The sequence below is a fragment of the Suricata suricatta genome, chromosome 1 (genome assembly GCF_006229205.1).
Source record: "Suricata suricatta isolate VVHF042 chromosome 1, meerkat_22Aug2017_6uvM2_HiC, whole genome shotgun sequence".
Classification (NCBI taxonomy): Eukaryota; Metazoa; Chordata; class Mammalia; order Carnivora; family Herpestidae; genus Suricata; species Suricata suricatta.
Window position 1 is genome coordinate 6075008 of NC_043700.1, and position 6267 is coordinate 6081274.

Consider the following 6267-nt stretch of genomic DNA (forward strand, 5'->3'; position numbering starts at 1 on the left):
GTTTATTGGTGCCTCATTAATCCAGAAAAGGAAAAATAATCTCAGAAGTTACTTGGGGATATAGGATAATACACATCTATTTGGTGATAGTAATTTCACGTGTATATGATAATATGTAAGTATGTTTTATGTACGTATGTTTTATTGACAAATAATAGCTACAGAATACATTTTTTTACATTTATTTATTTTTGAGAGACAGAGTGAACAGGGGGGAGAGAAAGGGAGGAAGACAGATCCGAAGCAGCTCCAGGCTCTGAGCTGTCAGCACAGAGCCCGACACAGGGCTCAAACCCACGAACTGTGAGATCTGAGCCACCCAAGCACCCCAGAATACATTCTTTTAAAATTTTACTGTGTTTTGATACTTAGCCAAGATGTGTTGAGTGCTTGCTGTCCCAGGACAGGGCGCTAGCCCTCGGGGAGGCTGTCTCCTGTCCTCTGCACATGTGGCCCTGTGACCCCCAGGCCGCAGGCTGGCTCAGCCTTGAGGGGGACAGGTGCAGGCAGAAGGCCAGGCTTTAGGTCCTGCTTCGACCGCCCGGCATCCAACCTTAGACAAGTTATTTAACATTTCTCTTTCCACCTCACGTTTCTGTTGAAAGTTTTCCAGTTTTCTCCTCTGGAAAACAGGGATAATAATCATATTTACCTCAAAGTGCTGCCGATGACTCAGGAAGTTACCAAAGCTCTGGGTGTGGGGGGGCCTGAAATGTAGCAGGTGCCGGTAAGTCTTGTTCTTCAACTTCTCTTGCTCCCAATTCTACAGAAGAGGAAACGGAGACTCAGGGTTGGTAAAAATACCCAAAGTCACACGAATATTTCTAGTAGAAAAATGCCCATTCTTTCCTGCTTAACAAAGATGTATTGTGTTCATACCACCTCAGTGCCTTTAAAAGTAGATGGTCATGGGGCACCTGGGTGGCTCCGTTGGCTGAGAGTCCAGCTCTTGATTTTGGCTCAGGCCATGATTCCAGGGATGTGGGATCAAAACTCCACGTCAGGCTCTGAGCATGCCGCCTGCTTAAGATTTTCTCTCTCACTGCCTCTCTTCCCTGCTTGCACTCCCTCTCTCTCTCAAATTTAAAAAGGATATGATCATAACTGTGATCATAGTCACTTAAAGATACTTTGTTTAAAGTCTAGATCAAACAATACAGAGATGACATAAAGGAAAGATTCTCTGTCTTTCTTGAGAAAATTCCATAGTCTCCAAGCCGACCCCATGTTGGGTTGAGGGCTGAGGGGGTGCCTGTCTCCTGTGTTGGAAGCGCAGCCCTCACGATGGCAAAGATGATGTGGAACGGCAGGTAGGTTCAAAGACCTTCCCTTAGAGTGGCACGGAGTCCAGTGATATTTGAAATTATTCCCCCAAAGGTCACTAACGTCGGGAAATCCCAAACTACAAAATGCTTTGTGCTGTGTCCCTGCATGTATATAGCCTGAAGCAAACTCCCTTCCCTGGTTGAGCCCTCCTTTTTTTTTAATGTTTATTTTTGAGAGAGAGAGAGACAAAGTATAAACGGGGGAGGGACACACACACACACACACACACTCCAAAGCAGCCTCCAGGCTCTGAGCTGTCAGCACAGACTCCACCTGATGCGGGGCTCCAACCCACAAACCATGAGCTCCTGACCTGAGCTGAAGTCAGATGCTCAGTCCCCTGAGCCACCCAGATGACCTTTGAACCCTCCTTTATCATTAAAACAAGGAGATTGCTTATTTACCTCCTAGAGTTCACTGAAGTCAAAGGAGGTAATTGTTGTAAAAATGCTTTTTTGTATAAAGTTCAACAGAAATGTGAGAGGTTATTCTAATTCTTAAATCATTTCAGCTTTGCTTACTTGTCTACAGTGTGTGAATAATCGTCCATTCTTCTCTAATGCATTTTGGGACTCGAACACGTGATCGTTAGCAGTATTTATTATGAAGGGTTTTCACAGTCATTCAGTGTTCTGTCCGTGCACACAGTCTATTTGGATCACAGGTCAGTTCCTTTATAATTAAAAAAAATTTAAGTTTACTTTTGAGAGACAGAGACAGAGTGTGAGCAGGGGAGGGTCAGAGAGAGGGAGACAGAATCTGAGGCAGGCTCCAGGCTCTGAGCTGTCAGCACAGAGCACGACACGGGGCTCGAACCCATGGATGGAGAGATCATGACCTGAGCTGAAGTCGGATGCTCAATCCACTGAGCCCCCAGGCGCCCCTCTTTATAATGAATGCATGAAGAGTTCACCAGTTTTGTTTGCTTGTGACCCCTGGGTCTTTTCCCTCCCCTTCACCCTCCTGTGTAAGGTCCCCGGAAAGGTGTGGAGGGAAATGGCAGAGATCTCTCCCCGAGGACCCCCAAGGACTCCTGTCCCGGTGTGTTGTCCCCGGCCGGGGTGGGAAACACCAGGGCTGCCGCGGGAGAGGAGTTCTCGTGCCTGCAGTGGAGACCAGGAGGCAGTGAGAGGTGGTTTGGAAGGAAGAGCGCTTGGAACGCAGAATGCGTGGAACAGACATGGAGCAGAAGGAGGATGTGGGGCGAGCGGGCCTGCGGCCGAGGGAGAGGGGGCGGCGTCCACCCGGAAAACCCCTGTCGGGGGTTGTCCGCTTGCTTCCGCTGGTTCGATTCTGTTCCGAAAGGCGTGAGTTGAACTTGGACCCCAGAGTAGAAAGCCAGGCAGAACTGCGAGCAGCACAGCCTTCTCCCCGCCCCCCCACATGCCTTCAGCTACACGGTCCGCCCGCTGCTGTCCCCACAGTGTGGTCACCACAGCAGTGTCATGTGGCCGCAGACGCCCCGTGCTGCCCCAGCTCAGGTGCTGGGAACCAGACTCTTCAGCATCCATTTTATCTTTTAGCGGCCCTTGTTTGTGAAGGAGATCTGGGGGGGAGTGGCTGTGGGAGCATGGGTCCCGGGGCCAGGACCCCGGGGCTTGAAGCCCTGAGCTGCCCCTTGCTCGCTGTGGGAACGTGGTCTAGCCCCCGCGCCCTGACGCCTTCCTTGTAAGCTAGAGATGCTGAGTGTGCGATCCACCTCTTGGGCCTGTGTGAGGATTAAATGACATCCCCTACGTAGTCAAGTCCCTGGATTTGTTCCTATTGTATCCTGGGTGTCAGCTCTGGTTAGTGCTGGTTCTGCGTCCCAGGGACCGCAAGGACCCCCGGGCTGGGTAGTGAACTGTCACAAATTCTGTTCTTGTGCCTTTCGCTGTGAACACCCCAGATACTTTATCCTAACATACGTCCAGTGGGTCCTGCCTTCTACTAGAGCTAGTAACGTTTTTGTTTCAGGTTAATTGATATGTTTGTCTGCTTTGGCATGTAACAAACTTGCAAAGTGAAATAAAGTATCTTAATAACACTCAGCCCAATGTATCGCTCTGTTCTTGTGGGCTAATGTCTTTATTTTTGTCTCTGTATTTGTCCCCTCTCTCTGTTTCTAGAAGCTGAGATTTTTTAAAAGGCGAGGGAGGGAGATTTTAGGTGAGAAATAAATGCAGTACAGAGAATGCCGCCGGGTGTCTGGTCCCTGGCGGTTCCGGGCCCCGGAGGTCTTCAGCAGACTCTAATTCCTGCTCCCACCCTGGGTGTCTGCCGGCTTCCTAACTTGCCCTAACGTGTTGCTTTGTTTCCTGGCCTATTTTAATCCTGATTCCAAGCTCCAATAAAACATAAAGCAGCAACAAGCCCAAACTGAAGAGAGCTTCAAGGCAGTGCCGTGCACAGAAATGTTAGTCAGCGAGCCGGGACACCTGGAGAGGAAGCCAGGTCCCAGATGAGTGACGTGGGTCACTTCTATCTGGACCGCAGCGTGTTCTGTGACATGGACTGAGTCTGGATGCTGGACACTCCGGTCTTCCCATCTGTCATTCCCTCCTGCACAGATGGCTTCCCTGCCAACCCGGCCTGATGCGTGGACACCTCCCACCTGTCTCCTCAGGCAGGTGTACTTGATGGTTTGTTCTGTCTCCAGTGGCTTCCCCTCTCCTCACCCCCACCCCACCCCTCCTCAGCCCCGGCCAGTGCACACCTCCCCAGCTTCCCTCTCGGAACTCGGAAGTCACACCCGCCCTTACCTGTGTGGTGACCAGAGTCCTGTGTGCCATGGAGCCCCAGACAGAGGGTGTGAGATGTGCTGTAAGTGTAGAATGCATACCACGTTATTTATAATTAGTAAAAAAAAAAAAAAAGCATTATGTATATTGATTACATATTATAATAACATTGGATATATTGGGTTCAATAAAATCCTATTAAAATGTCACCTGTTGTTTTCAAATGTGGCTACTAGAAAATTAAGACTGCATATATGTCTGGCATTGGATTCCTTGCTGGACTTTTCTACCCAGAGACTACCACAATTGTCAGCTCATTTTAGACACTGAACATGGTTTGTCTATTCCATAGACAGAAATCTCAGGCCAGACGTTTTGTGACTTGATCAACTGCATTATCAGATGATTAAAAGTTGAAGCTTTTCTAAAGCAGTCACGTTCTTAGAGTCTAAAGCCAACAGAGCCCTTTTATAAGTAAATGGTAGACTCAGCAAATATTTAATAAGTGATATGGAAGGTACGATTTGGAAGGATCATCAAGGAATTAATCAGTGTTTGGGATAATAAAATCTGAAGAAATATGGCAACACTGAACTGTGTCACTCCAGATTGGGCTTACAGTGGGTACAATATCAGCCTATTCTTGGGGGGGGTGGGGTGTATCTTTAAATTTTACCAAATTAAAAAATGTTAAATATAGGCACATAGGTTATTTTGGTTAAGCCATATTATGTGAAGATGATTCCATATTACTAGTGCAATACGTCAGCTCTCTTCCTTGATCACTAGTCCAAGTGTGAATGGCATCAGTAAACTCTTATAATCTGCAAGTTAGTGAAAAGCCTAAAGGTAATAGTTAACATTACCTGGTACTATGATACCAAGTAGTTAATGGGAGTATTCATTTGCCATTGCATCTGCTTATAATAAAGAACTAAAATCTTGTTACTTCTGTCCTATCTCTTTTATTCTTCTCACAGGAACTTACTTGGGATGAATTGTGTTGAAAACCGGAGTGTTTATGGTGTGGCCTGAGGAAACACGTTAAAAATGGCAACAGCAAGAGAATGAGAGTTTTCACAAAGGCAGCAGCTAGTCACCCCAAGAGGCTCATAGGAAACCAGATGATTCCCCTTGCATTGCTGAAAGAATGTTCTTTTTATCTAGTAAATAATGTGGGTCCCTGTAGGTTGAGGCTGTAGTTACATATAAGATCAGTGTCTAACTAGCTCAATGCAGTGATGCTGTCCGGAAACTTGAGAGTTGTGGGAAGAAGCGTAGAGGGCTCAAGCACTCGGTCTTGCTTTCCGGATACAGAGCCGACCGTCAGGACACAAGGAGATACGGGGACCTGATTAAGATCTCCCAGGCAGAGGGAGCCAGTGGTAGAGATGGAATGAGAGCCTGGTCTTTGGCCGCTCGCCGATTTGAACTGTAATCACCAAGTATTGATGTGACTTTATTATGAGGAATATGATATGTCCAAACGAATATATATGATATGTAGATCTACTTTCAAATATATGAAATAACATGTGTGTGTGTGTCTACATACATACACACAGAGGTATGCAGGGATCACATTTCTCACCGATGATAAGGATTTTCCGGACTGCTGAATCACCTGCCGCCGCAGCTTTAGTGCTGAACCCAGGGTCTAGGCGACCTCAGAAGAGTCCCTCCACACTTGGTAGGTGACTGACCTGCTTGCTACTCTATTCAAGGGCTCCGTGAAGCCGTTAGCCAACCTCCGCCCTGAACCTCAGTTTGGAGACAGCGGACTCTGACATAAATAACTTATTTTTGTGTCCTTAATGTCCACACGTGCCTGGTGGCCACACTCTTCACACCTCGTGGAAATCTTCACTTAGTAAAACATATTACCTTTATATGCACAGTCCTGCGATGCTCATCTGTCCCCACGGACTAGGCCAGCAATGGGTCTTCATGTGACCATGTTCGATCGATACTGTGAACTTCTGCTTTGACGGATTCTCAGAGCATCAGCCGTATCCACGTTCGGACATGCTCCTTCGTGACGGAAGAGCCATCCGGGATTGCTCACCAGCTAATAGGCCTCACATATTCCACTTTTCCTTGATAACTCGTGAAGAGAGACGGGTCCCCAAATGTGCTACAGGGACTTATCTATTTTGTTTCATCCTGGTGTGCCTGGGTGGCTCAGTTGATTAAACATCTGACTCTTGCTTTTGGCTCAGGT

General features: G+C 47.4%; 1 long non-coding RNA gene across 2 annotated transcripts; it reads left to right on the forward strand.

Moving 5' to 3' along the window:
- The first annotated feature begins 1239 nt into the window (after positions 1 to 1239).
- Positions 1240 to 5306, forward strand: LOC115287421. 2 transcript variants are annotated; one of them, XR_003906469.1, is made up of 4 exons: positions 1240 to 1310; positions 1858 to 1990; positions 3876 to 4128; positions 5027 to 5306. It is a non-coding gene; the product is annotated as an uncharacterized LOC115287421 (long non-coding RNA). The 2 variants fall into 2 exon arrangements; XR_003906466.1 differs by having other exon boundaries at positions 1244 to 1310; positions 1838 to 1990.
- Positions 5307 to 6267: the final 961 nt, after the last annotated feature.